Raw genomic sequence first — 13,044 nt, 5'->3', positions numbered from 1 at the left:
GCTCCTTTCTTGGCGGGCGAACGTCGTCGTCATCACTTTCCTGGCCAGCCGTTACGCCCGTCGCTCGCTCATCGCTTCTCTCGCCCACTGCGCGTGCGCGGTACCCCATCTCTCTCTCTCCCTCTCCCCCATACTTCCCTTCAACTCCCGTTCCTCGCCTCGCTCCGGCACCGCATAGTAGTCACTCGCATTCGCGGCGTCGTCTCACGTCTGCGCCTCGAACCGGCTCGGGGCCGTTTCGTGTCCTCTCGGCGGTTTGTCGTCGTCTGCCTCCCTCCCCGTCGCAGAAGCCGGCTGTCGACGTTTTCGGTTCGCGTGGTGCGCAAATGACAGTGGCTTGGGGTTGAGAAGATCCCCGGCAGATGGAGTGATTTGAACTGTTACAACATTGCGGGGAAGTCCCTTCAAGAACTGTGGTTGCTGCTTCAGGAAATTCTTTTTGTGCGCTGAAGTCGCTAAAGCATTCGGCCGATTGTTCGTCTGCTTGACTGCGAGCTTGGCTTCTTCATTCGGGTGCTACATTTGTGCGGAAAACCTCACAAAACTAGTTTCTTTTGTGTTTGCGTGTGAGTCGCCATGCCTGGCAAGCTCCTGGATAGCGACAGTTGGGGAAACTTGCCGTCTTGTGAACTTTATTTCTGGCTTGCGAAAATTGTTCTTTTGGGTCCGGCACACAGAGGACAGTCCGTGTGACGGACTTGACTGCTCAAGGAGGCGTCATCCTGATATGACAACTAGCAACGTTCGGGCAAATATCGCTGAACTCTTTCCAGCTAGTTTATTCCGAGCCCCACTGCTCTTGTTCGCCACGTACGCTCTATTCTCTTTTGTGACGTGCTCGTTACATTTGACAGTGACGACGGTTATCATAAGTTTCACGTCTTCAGAGCGTGCGTCTGTGTTCTGCAAGCTATAAATGCCGCGTTTGATTGGGACCGCAGCTTGATTCGACGTGAGAGTACACGTGTAGGACACCTGCGCGCACGTGCGAGACCGGGCATTCTCGTCTTGCAAGATCATTTGAAATTGTGAACGCGAACTGAAGAGCGTTTTTTTTTGTGTGTGTGTGTGTGCGGTCGTCTGCGCAATTCTTGCAGAAACGTTTCTGAAAGCGCGTGCAGTCGGCGCTGCAGTTTTGAACCCTGTCTCGTACGGCACGACATTATTCGGGCATAGACCATTCGCAACACCGCCTGTCTTGGTTTCGGAACTCAGTTTGTTTTTGGGCATTTCGAGAGAACTTCGATGCGTCGACGCTTCTTTCAAGAACGTCTGGAACTGTCTAAAGACGCGAAGATTGCTGCTGCTCTCTGCGCAAGAATCGTGCTTTTGTAATCGTCGCGTCTAGGACATAAGTGCGTAAGAAGCGTCATACCGTGGTGCATTGGTCTAGAGGCGGCACGAGGCCAGCAAAGCAGGGTCAGTAAGCTTGCTGTTGTCCTCGCCTCAAACGTGGACACGAGACCGGCTCAACAGACGTGAACCGTGTGCAGTTGTTTCTTTGGTGTACATGTGATTTGTCACATGGATAGCAGCGGCTAATCATCTGGTGCACCGCCTTTTTGCCTGTTGTGGTGATCGGAACTGGAAGATGATCGCGGTGAATTCTGGATTAATCGCCGGCATGCCGTCGCCTTCAAAACGAACCTCGATGCTCTGGCGTTTCTGGATGCTTTCTGTGGCGCTGTTCGCGGTGGAAGTGAAAGGTAAGCATCAAACTAAGGTATTGAACTAAGTAAGAGGATCGTCCTAAGCGATTATGTTGTGCATAGTGTACTATCGTACACATATAATTTTATCATGATCCGCATTATAAGCGTAATTAAGTGAACTATTGCATGAAAACCTTTACCAGGGATTTCCACTTGTAACTGTGCTGCGTCAACTGATCTCATAACGTGCTTGCAGATTTTATCTTATCACCGCATCTAATTCTCTGGTGTCCTATATCGCGTACATTCTTTTTTTAACACCCATTCTTTTGATTAAGCAGACCAATAATTCCTTTCCTGGTTACTACGTAAACTGCACAACTCGCGCTCTTTTTTTACTGTCGGTTAACCAGCACTGCAGGTCGCGGACACTCCGATTTCAATCGTTAACAGTACTGAGTGCTTGTTCCTCAAGTCGGCGATTTATACGAGTCGGTGTGCACAAAACGGAGCGATATTAAAGTGGTTCTTAGGCTCAGTTGTGATGTTGATGGCAGTGATCTTGCCGAAGCGGAAACAGTGTTGTCCCACGGATACACCGGCCCTTCATCGAAGGCGTTTCGCGCTAACCCACACCGCTGCCTTCAGAGTGCTCTGTAAGCGCTCTGCACTTTCCGGTCTAACCATGATTGCTATCGGGGTTATTCATCGGGTGCACGGATGTGCGCGGAAAGTGCAAGTGATAGGAAAAAGCTTTAGAACAACATCAAGTTTGGTTGGAAGTGTTGGAGATGTTTTACAAGGTGTCAGAGAAGAGAAATACGCTGTTCTTGCATCTCAAGTTTTCTTCTTTGCGTGGTGCCAAACATTAGTCCTAATGGTGAGGCAAGCTTCATCGTGGCCCTCCCATTATCTCCGCATTCCGCGAATAACTTATCGTGCTCACTTTCGCTCAGGGAATTATTGCCCACTCAACACTTAATTTACGCGTGCGCTAGAAAAGGAAACTTAAAGAAGCTGCTGTGTGACTCCATGTTACACAATAGCAACTGGTTTGCCATTTGCATCTCTTCGAGGCAATTCACGACACGCCTTTCACAGAAGAGATGATCATGCGACCATAATGGTGTTGCGTCTGCGGTGAGACAAGCAAAAAAAAAAAAAAAAAACGAACGCGGCTGCGTTTCGAAGATCTGTGAGCAACTCCTGCGTGTGGTGAACTGTAAACGTGTAATGAAATGTGAACGTGCGGTGAAAAAACAAAAAGAAAGTGTGGGGCTATAATCCTCAACCTCGTGATATTTGCACGCTTTCTTTCGCCTTCTGATTACTTTCGTTCTCCCTGCAGCGCTCGCCAACTTCACCCATCACCAAGAGCGTTACTCAGAGATCAATACGGCATAAGTTTTTTGTTGCATTTTCCCTCTTCACAGGTGCAATATAGCCAACTGTGCACATGTTGGTTAACTTTCTTATCACTTCTGCCTCTCTCTGTACCTTTGAACATATATATGTGCTTTTTTTATTAATATCCCACTCCATCTCTCTGCATGCGTTTTTCGTTTTCACAGTACTGTCTTCCTTTACCCTTCCTTTCATTTATCTTTTTTTCTCTCTCTAGACAGGTGTCAGGGTCTTAATCGTACTATATAGCCGTTCTAATGCGATTGGCATTAGAAACTTCACTCATTTTTGGTTAGGTCCGCAGGTATGTAACCTCCTTCACGCCATCTAGGGCAACTGGATATGTGACGCTAGGTGTAGCCCAAGAGACAACTTCAAAAGGGAGAACTTGGCTCATTGCGTATCGTTATCTCGACATATGCCACAAGGCCTGTGAACACTCGGCCAATCCTCCAGAGTGATTACGTGTCACTGGCAAGCTGCCCTGATAGACCAGCGGAACAAGTCAGCAACAGTCAGCTACACAGTTGTGAAAATCTCGTCATCAAAAGCAGCCGAGTGTGGAGAAGGAAGTGAACAAAATGGGAGCATAGTGCACATTGAGCGAGGAGCTATCAATCACTGAGAAGCCAAGATGTCGGTAAGAGAAAATTGAACAAGATGGTGTTGAAATAGAATAAACATCAACAAGACGGCAGCTACAGAAATGTGAGCAATTTGGCAACGCGGCGTCTTGCCACATTCTGTCAATGCTAGCCGCATTAACGGCGACATTCATCATGAGATGGGTTCTGTCAGAATTTTTATGATAATTAAAAATAAATTGGCGGATGCCTACGAAAATATCGGAATTGGTTGGAAAACGAAGCTTTCTTTGATGTTTATTGAAGTGCCTTGATTTCATTTTTCTTTTTTTCCCTTCTATGAACGTAGCTCAACAGCCCTCGCTTAATGCACTCTATAGTGCCATTTTGTTAACTCCTTTCTGCACAGTCTCCTGCTTCTATTGTGGATTTATTCACTTCTCGATAGCCGACTACTTCAATTTTCTTTTGCCCACTTCTTCACGTCTTACTACTTGTTCTGCTTGTACATATGATTAGATTCCTAGTGGCACATACCCTTTCAGGGGCGTTAGTCAAAATGTATATATGTTCAATGGTACACCTAGCTGCCCATTCACTGTATTTCAAATGAGCTATTCGGACACATACTCAGTGGCACATGTCCAGTTCCACAAACGAAGTGGCCGAATTTGTCCATTCGGACACATAACCAATTGCACATAGCGAGTGGCAATAGCAGCGGGAAAGTCGAAAGAGGAGACAAAGAACCGTTCGCTTTAAAACGTCCCTAATTGTAACCGTTTTCGACGGTAAAGTTCGTGAGACCTCTAGTGCATGTTATAGAGAAATACATTCGGAGCTGAAGACAAATTCATCCAGTATCAATTTTAATGTGATACGTCTTTAGCTAGTTATACCCTTTTGGATAGACGTCGACTGATCTCCCACAATAGAAAACGGAGTCAACTCGGGCAGCTTGATATGTGCTGGCTGCTCTCCTTCCGAGCAGACGACATGGCCCACTTGGTGCCTACTCCAACAGACAACATGTTGCTGACCGCTGTCTGGCACAGTACACAATTTGGGTCACTGGGCACGTTCCTGCACGGACATCCTCGGCACTGCCTGTGGGATGTTGGCGTGTGGTAACTCTTACCCAATTCCCAAGAATAGATGGGCCAAGGTGACACAAGGGGTATATAGCCTTAAATATATTAAAGCGATAGAGGGCGTATGTCAGCTCCGAGCACACCGTCCCCAACAGACATCTTCGAGTCGAGCGCGGCCATATGATGGATGACCGTCGCAGCGGCGTTACAGGCAGGATACTATGAATAGAGGGGTTTGCTACGGAGTTTCAACTGATTGCGAGATATACTGCGTTGGGGCATCGTTTGACATTGTGTTTGACAGCATGATTTATATTCCTTGTGTCTGCTGATGTGTCCCTATGGTATCGGGATTCAGGGGCGGCACGGGGACGTGCAGCAGGTTACGCAAGAAAACTGTCGCTGAGCTTGACGATCATTTTCGATGACTTATGCCGCAATTTTTCATCAGTTACCATGCCTTTCGTTTGACTACGACGTCAAAGTTTTCTTCTTTTTTTCTTTTTTTGCAGCATCTCTGGTTGCACGTGGCTAACCACTCCCTCCCTTTCACGGGTTTAAGCTGTTGCCAACTCTCAAGGGCAGGCCTTCAGAAATAAATCGACTTGGACGCCACAGGTCAATACCTCAGACAGTCTACGTGTAGCGATCTCACATGAGCCTACAACATACATTACCCATATTCCCAACGTTGCGCGCCGCGCTCTTGAGGTTCGGGCTTGACCCACATTCACGGCAAGCCTTGATTGAGGGCCAAAAAATCGGAAGAGAACTGAGGTCTTTTGCCATCAGTGAACTCGTGTACAACAGCCCCGTTTATGCTATGCCCCGACTTGTGCACGGGCGTTCAGTCCTTCCGAATGATCGATCATGCTCCAGAACCAAGGCCCCGCACTCCGTAACTTTCTCTGGCTTTCTGTCGCCGATCCGTCTTCTTGCTGGAGGCACTTGGGGGCACTTACTCTTCCTTTCGAACCTTTTCGCGCACTCTGCGAAGAAGGCACGCGTGAAACATAAGGAAGAAAATAAAAAGAAGTAAGGTAATACAAGAGGAGCCATACTTCTCGAGGCCGACGTGTCGGTGGGGGCGAACGTATAGTTCAGAAGGACGTTCGCTTTTATACCGAAGTCATTCCGGGCAACTGGACCTTCCTGCCACTCGGCAAACATCCTTTGCCTCCCAGTCGCTGCCATTCAATTTTTGTTTTACATGTTCTAGTCCTAACCATGCCCATGTTTATCCGTTCACTCGCCCATATTTGCTCTCGAAGTTTTCTTTGTTGACCAGCCAGTCACTCAAGAAAAGTTTTACAAGGTTAGAGTATTGAGGAACGGCAGCATCTTCAAAGGAACGTTCGCGAAATTCTACGTTCCATATAAGGGCAGCCTCTTGTGCGGTAGCTGGGGGCAAGAAAAAGACTACATACGCGCTCCTACAAAAAAAAAAAAAAAAGCGTCACCTTGGTGCATTCTTTTCGTATTTGTAGCTTCTATTTTTTCTACCATTTTTAAATTTTACATGTGCGTTACTTTGAAATAACATTCATAATTATGTTCTCAATGTATATTTCCACACATCCTTAGCAGTGGAGCGCAATCGACTTCATAGACTAGACACATGGTGAGAGTGTCACCAAATTAAGCCACTATTTTAGCCCAGTTAGGTTTAGCTGAAGGCCGTCTCTTGCCTCCGTTCATCATGCGGTCCACTACTTACTGACCTAAATCTGCAAATTGAATAACCACAAAGCGAAAGTACACGATATCTGACAACACGAGGGCTAACTATCGACTCACTGTTAACAGCTTTCGTTAACAATTGGCCACTGTGCGTATCAACCGCCTCGATTAAACTTACCACCGCTTATGCCGCAACAAACTATTTCAGCAGCAAATAACCCTCGTAGTCAGTGCAACATGTATCAAGTTACCTGCAATTTTTTTTTCTTTAGGTTGGGTAAGGTTCGTATATTAGGACACATTTGGTTTCTCCAGAGAGGTGCTTCAGTGAAAGATACTATAGTTCAGCTGCCTGAAAAACTGAAATTCTGTACGACATTGCATATAACAATATGTGCGTCCTATTATGCCCATGCGCGCAACCAACTAACCATGTTTTGTTCCTTTTCTTTGCCACACAAAGCTCTAATTATGTGGATGAAACTTGTTGAGCTAAGTTCCATGCTATCTTTTCTCTGATGTCTTCTGGCACTTCCTCGCTTCTAATACTCATAATTTCTTATGAATCGTACATTTCCTGTTCGCACTCATTATAGCTCATTTCTGTTTACATTTACCTGTTACACAGCACGGGTTACATACTGATGCGTACCGATTCTCTCTCTCTCGCTCTTTTTACATGCGCCAGTAAAGCAATGTAGCTGGAAGTCGACTGCCTCCAACAAATGCACGAACTTCAGTGCTAAGTAAAGATGCAACAATTACCAGATTTTATATTGTGCGTCGTTGTTTCATTGGGCAATACATCTAGGCGGTGTCACGCTGCAGCAGTTCTCGTCCTGCATCGACCCGTGTGATGTCTATTTCGAGAACATTTATTGCTTTTCCACCTCGACGAAAACGCACGGTTACCGTGATGATATCCTAACGACAACGCCGACCTGCAGGCTTTGTTTCATAACTTGATTGAAGGTACGCACAGTGGGCAATCTATGCTAACGCACGTCTCACGCAGTCGAACCTGCAGTTTCCTGTGGCTGCGTAAGCAGTTCCAGCGGCAAAAGAAGAGCCGATTATGTTTTTTTTTATGTCAGTAAGCGCCCATCTCAGTCAATACAGCTGCATACGTGACCTTGGCTGGTGATTCGCTTATTGCCTATGTCTGTGAGATTGCCGTTTCTCCATCACAGTGGAAGCTTGTCGGTTTTGGTAAGCCGTAGTGGGCTTTGTAATCTTGTAACGTCGTCACGTATCTTAGAGTACGTGCCCTATCAATAATGACGTGATGTTAAGGTGACACTGTAGAACGGTAGTCATTTGTTGAATAGGCTGATATTGTATTGGCAACAGCGACGTACGTCGTCAGGCGGATGCCACTGTTTGGCCTATTCAGCTAAGTCGAGCAGACATTCAGCCATATTAAGCTGCTGTGCTTGCTAAACTTGCAGTTTATCTAGAAACATGCATTCTGATGTTCGCGTTGCCCGCCGTGGTAGCACTGCGACTATGGTATCGCGCTTCTTACCTCGAGGTCCCGGTTCGATGTCGGCGGCGGCTGCCGTACTTAGGTGGAGGCGAAAATAAAAATAAGAACATTCTTGTGTTTGGATTAAAAAAACAAATAAGCTTACGTTAAATTAATTTTGAAATAATAAATTTACGTAAAAAAAGAAAGATCTTGAGGCCAAAATTATTCCGGAGCCCCCCACTAGGCGCGCCATATATTGATATTATAGTTTTGGCACTTTAAACGCCAGTTCTTTCTTTTCAAGATTTTTTTTTCTTTTGGTGATTCTATTGTATGATTTGCGTCGCTTGAATGCTTCAGAATGAGGCTCTCGATAAAGTAATCCCTTTGCTGCGCCATGCAAGTCCGTTATTTGAGCAGGAATATTTCGCTGTTTTTACTCAGCAGTCAGCTACTGACCCTCGCTGTCTTTTAAGATCTCTAAGATTTTTTGTTAACTGAAACGCTCCGTCTTGATGTCATTCACGGGAAAATAACTTCATTACACGTTACTCAACATTAAAAGAAAACAAATATTATGGGTATACATGGCATCAAGGGCAATAATATTGAGAGTCGCGGAGCGTAGAAGTGGGTGTACGGATGGTGGGTCCAACTTTTCTCGGCTTTCGAACAGCCTTGTTTCCGGTAGCACGTAGCGTCACCTGAATACTTCACATATACGCTGAACGCGATATACATGCAGCACATGTGTGATATGCATTATCAATACACATAATCGTTATATCTAGGACGTTCCTTTTGAACTTGGTCTAAAGGAATTACGTCATGTCTGAATCCTCCGCTCCTTGCAACCTCATAATGCATTCCGGAGGTCACCATACAGCGAGCTACGTAAGCTAATCATCTCCACGAAATTTTCTCTAAGGTGGTGGCCTGCAATCAAACGAGAGCACAGACACAAACAAAAGGAGAAAAAAAAAAGGGAATTTACGCTAGTTTTACCGTCACTGTGCGCGTATATTCTGAGGGCGTGGTCAGTGGACGGGGAAGATAGAGCTAAATCAAATAAGGGCAAGTTACAACAATGTACTCGTTTAATGTTCCTTCTCCTTCACAGATTAGAATGCAGGCCTGTTTGTTCAATAAGGCGAACGATTACATTTCGGGTTTTCCTGTCAACTGGTTGACTGGGAGCAACATCCTAGTGAATGACTGCGCAGTAATGCCGTTCATTCTTCGCGTAGTTTCAATGGGACGTCATTTTCGAGAAAGGCACGTTCGGCATGCTAGCAATGTGCTCTGTGCTATGCGAAAGTGCCGACTGTGCGGGCGAGAAGTGACAGCCTAGCAATGCAAGGCGGAATTTTACACTAAATCATTTGCTGCAACTTTTTTTTTTTATTCAACGTTTCATCAGTCTAAATTGTGTGTTTTAATGACCGCGTAGTGCTTCATACTGATTAACCACTTTCCTTAAATGGCACTCAGTAAAGAAAAGTACGTAAACAAATACACAAACACACGCACGCACACGCACGCACACGCGCACAAACCGAAAACTTGCGGATCCCACGTACTGCGTGAGAATATGTTTTTGCGAAGATTACGTTGTTGTTCACAAAAAGCGCTGTTTTGGTTTAGCCACAATTTGCAAACTACAGAACGCACCATCGAGGGTGACACATGTTTGTTAAACACAGGCGTCCGTTAGAACGAATCAGGGAAACTTAACAAGAGCAGCGTCTGCGGGGGCGGCAACAAAGCCTATTTCCAAGGCCAAGTGTCACCGACAGCAGATGTCGCTCAGGGCGACATTCCTTGGCCCCAGCAAGCAAAAGGGCAGCGCTTCCTTGCCTCTTTGTGGGGCACGGGGGGGGGGGGGGGGGGGGGTCGCTCCCATTCCACCCGAAACTCGTTCACCAGAGCAGCAGTGGAAGGGAGAAAGCTGGTCTGTCCGGAAGCAATAAAAGCGCTGCGGTGCACCGAGCCTCAACGTTGTCCAACGTCCCTCTGCCAACAAATGGTCACAGACCGACCGCCAACTTCCTTAATCGAGCCAGTGTCTCACCCTTCCCAAAACCTCGCTCTCGTCTTGACAGATGATTGCAACGTATTTCATCCCACGCGGTTTGGGACGTGTCCACACCATCTCTCACACGCTTTCATTTTGACCCCCTCTCCCTGCCCACATTTCTTTTCTTCTTTTTAAAGGCAGCTTCCATTTGCTTCATCCCTCCCCCATCACACTGGTTTTCAATAGCCGACTCGTTTTTAGAAATTTCGTTTCATCCTTTGACGCTGCCGCCGTAACCAATCTTGTTGCCGTGTCTTTCGCAACCTCTTTTTTTTCACTCGTGATATCAGAATTTCTTCTTTTGGAAAGGTTGAGTCGACGCTTCGCGTTCCTCTGTCGAGAATCAATGTTCTTCGAATCTTCTTTTCTTTCGCTTCGCTCCCCGAATGCCTTTCTTAAAATATTGTTTTGTGTAATCCGGAATGTTTGTGCCAGACATCTCTTTTTGTTTTCGTTTGATGTAATGCGTCCGCACTCATTCTTTTTTTTGCTGTTTTGTTGCCATTTGTGGGCTCAAAATTGATCCGCGTTCTCGTAGCCAGCAAAGTGAGAATCAAACAATTCAGTTCCGAGCCTCACTCTAATTTCTGGGATATCGCTGCACATTTAATGGACTCTGTGCTTTTTTTTTTTTTGCCGATGATTCGCTTATTTTTTTTACGTCGTATTGTACAGGCCGTATTGCTTCATCCGGTAGGGATCTTCAGGGCTTTGTTTGGTGGTCTCCCAGCTGTCAGTGCGGATATTCCAAGGTGCTCAATTTGTGCCGGATTTACCGGGAGTATTTCGATGATTCCCTTACCTCGAAACGATATTGACAGCGTGGTTTTATATTCCGCTTTGTAAGCCGTGCGAGTGTGAAGAATCTTGAGGTTGAGTTTGCTCGGTTGCGGGTAAGACTTGAGCAAGCAATCCTGAACTAAAAGAAATGAAAGGTAGGACAACTTCTGAGGCTGATATTTTTTTAATATATATTTTGTAAGAGACCATGCCGCGGCTGTTAATCGCGGTCGCGGCAGCGGCGCGCAATTAAGAAAATATGGTTCGCGCGACTTAAGCATTAGCTCAGTGGTAACCTTCTGGTGTTTGCTGTGCACAAAACGACGCTTTAATATTTATTTGTTTTGTAGATATTCACGCCAGCAGACACCAGCTAGCTAATTGGTCACCTTAGGTGTTATTCAGAAAATTGTACATCTAACAAAATGAGGTTCGAACCACTTAGGACAAGACTTCAGTAAAACGAGTTCTTGGGCGAGTAGGTCACTTAAAGCACACAGCATCGATTGCCCAGCAGCGATTGTTCGTGTCTGTCCTTTCTTTTGTGTGCGGTTTTTGGCGCTGCTGTTATGCATGCAATTAGGACAACACGCCAAGTAGAAATCACATTTTCTTTCATAAAAATGTTTCTTTTTTGCTAATAACATAAGTGCAACTCATTGGAGAACATTTTGCCGCAAACGTTATAGTTCTGCGCTCTCTCTTTGAACATATATGTCGAAACTTGTGACCACACCCACTGTCTCCCAAATCTGAAATTGAAGGTACCGGTTTTGTGTCTAGCACAGAAATGCTCCGATTTTGTAGTATTTTCTTCTTGTCTAGCTTTAATACTATGTTCAGACAAGTAATAAAAGCTTATAAGCTAGTTTCCATCTGTGATAAGCATAGACTGTCACGCAGGGGATGCATTCCGTCTGAAACGCGTTCTTTACACTCTCCAGACTTCTCGCTCGGCAAGAGAACAGGCAGTTGCCTTTATTTGTTGTGTTTGCATGTAGTACATTTCTCATTTATACTAGTATCTGCAGCATAGTTATATAGGGTGTGTAGAGGAGAGGGTAGATAATGTGTGCCAGGAATCATTACGCAAACGTCATAGTGCCCAAAAAACACCCGTTGGCAGATGCGCTTCAGGGAGCGCATTGGAACTTGGTGTATAACGTGGAGGGCTGTCGTAGCATTCTGCGCTGGAAGAAAACATGCATAGATCTTGGCATTCGGTCAAACGTTGTATTGCCCTGAATCAGTGCTTGAAACGTGCGAATCAGCAAAGGGAAACCGAAGACGTCCTTGTGAAGCTGTCGACTCTCCAATTTGTCCTATATGACGCTATTTAACCTTTCAGCAATCTCTAAAGAGGCACACGCTTGATATGCTGAAGTAACCTTGTCTTAATGCAATAAAATCTAGTCTCGTAACTCGCCGACTGCTCAACGAGAAGGCCTTCTGTTACAGTCCTAACGCTGTGAAACTAGCATCGAAAATTCCGGCAAACGCCGTCTCACGATGAATTGTCGACGTTGTGCAATTCACAGTGCAGCAATGTAGCCACGAACCATATTTCCACTGCAAGCGCGAGAAGTGGCAATCTGCCTGTGAGCCACATTGCCAGACAATACCACGACACAGCGCATATTGCAATCACTGCGCCACAGTTGAAACTTCGCAGCCTCCTGGCTGCAACTTTCCTTGCGGTGGCGCTCCATCAAGTGGCCTGCCCTCGACGCGGAGGGTGTGTGTTGTGGATGTGACGCTATCGCTCTAATGTATTTAGGCCTACATGCCCGTCGTGTTAGCTTGACACGTCCATTCTGTGGGGGAATGGCCAAGAATTGGCCCATACTGGTATCTGATATGCAGTGCCTACGCTGTCTCCTCGCGCGCGTGTCCAGTGATCCATCTTGCCGGCTAGGCCTGAAAGCTGCCAGCAGCGACTTGCGCATTCGGCCACCTAGCCTGTGGCCGAGCTTGTCTGTGATAGAGTGCTTGTAAGCGCGACTGAACGAGGCCGTAGAAAGAGACAGATACACAGAGACAGTGCTGTGGGTATCTGTTTCTTTCTAGGTCCTCGTTCAGTCGCGCTTATAAGCGCTCTATCATGGATTCAAACCAACTAGCCCGCAAACTTGTTTTAACACATCTTTTCTGTTCCTTAGCACAGCTGCTAGTACTCTCCTAGTCGCCCAAGCCGGTAGACAACCTGGCCCACTGGGTGAAAGAGGTTTGATACAATCATACATACCGCAACGTGGTAAAGTTCCCAAGGAACGCTAATGGCATCAAAAGAACCGGGGGCTTTTCAATA

At 46.2% G+C, this 13,044-nt stretch overlaps 1 long non-coding RNA gene across 1 annotated transcript; it reads left to right on the top strand.

Moving 5' to 3' along the window:
* Positions 1–211: 211 nt before the first annotated feature.
* Positions 212–12,160, top strand: LOC140213186 (uncharacterized). The gene is made up of 2 exons (XR_011890137.1): positions 212–1,706; positions 12,085–12,160. It is a non-coding gene; the product is annotated as an uncharacterized lncRNA (long non-coding RNA).
* Positions 12,161–13,044: the final 884 nt, after the last annotated feature.

The sequence above is a fragment of the Dermacentor andersoni genome, chromosome 9, assembly GCF_023375885.2.
Source record: "Dermacentor andersoni chromosome 9, qqDerAnde1_hic_scaffold, whole genome shotgun sequence".
NCBI lineage: Eukaryota > Metazoa > Arthropoda > Arachnida > Ixodida > Ixodidae > Dermacentor > Dermacentor andersoni.
This window is presented reverse-complemented; position numbering and strand designations above follow the sequence as displayed.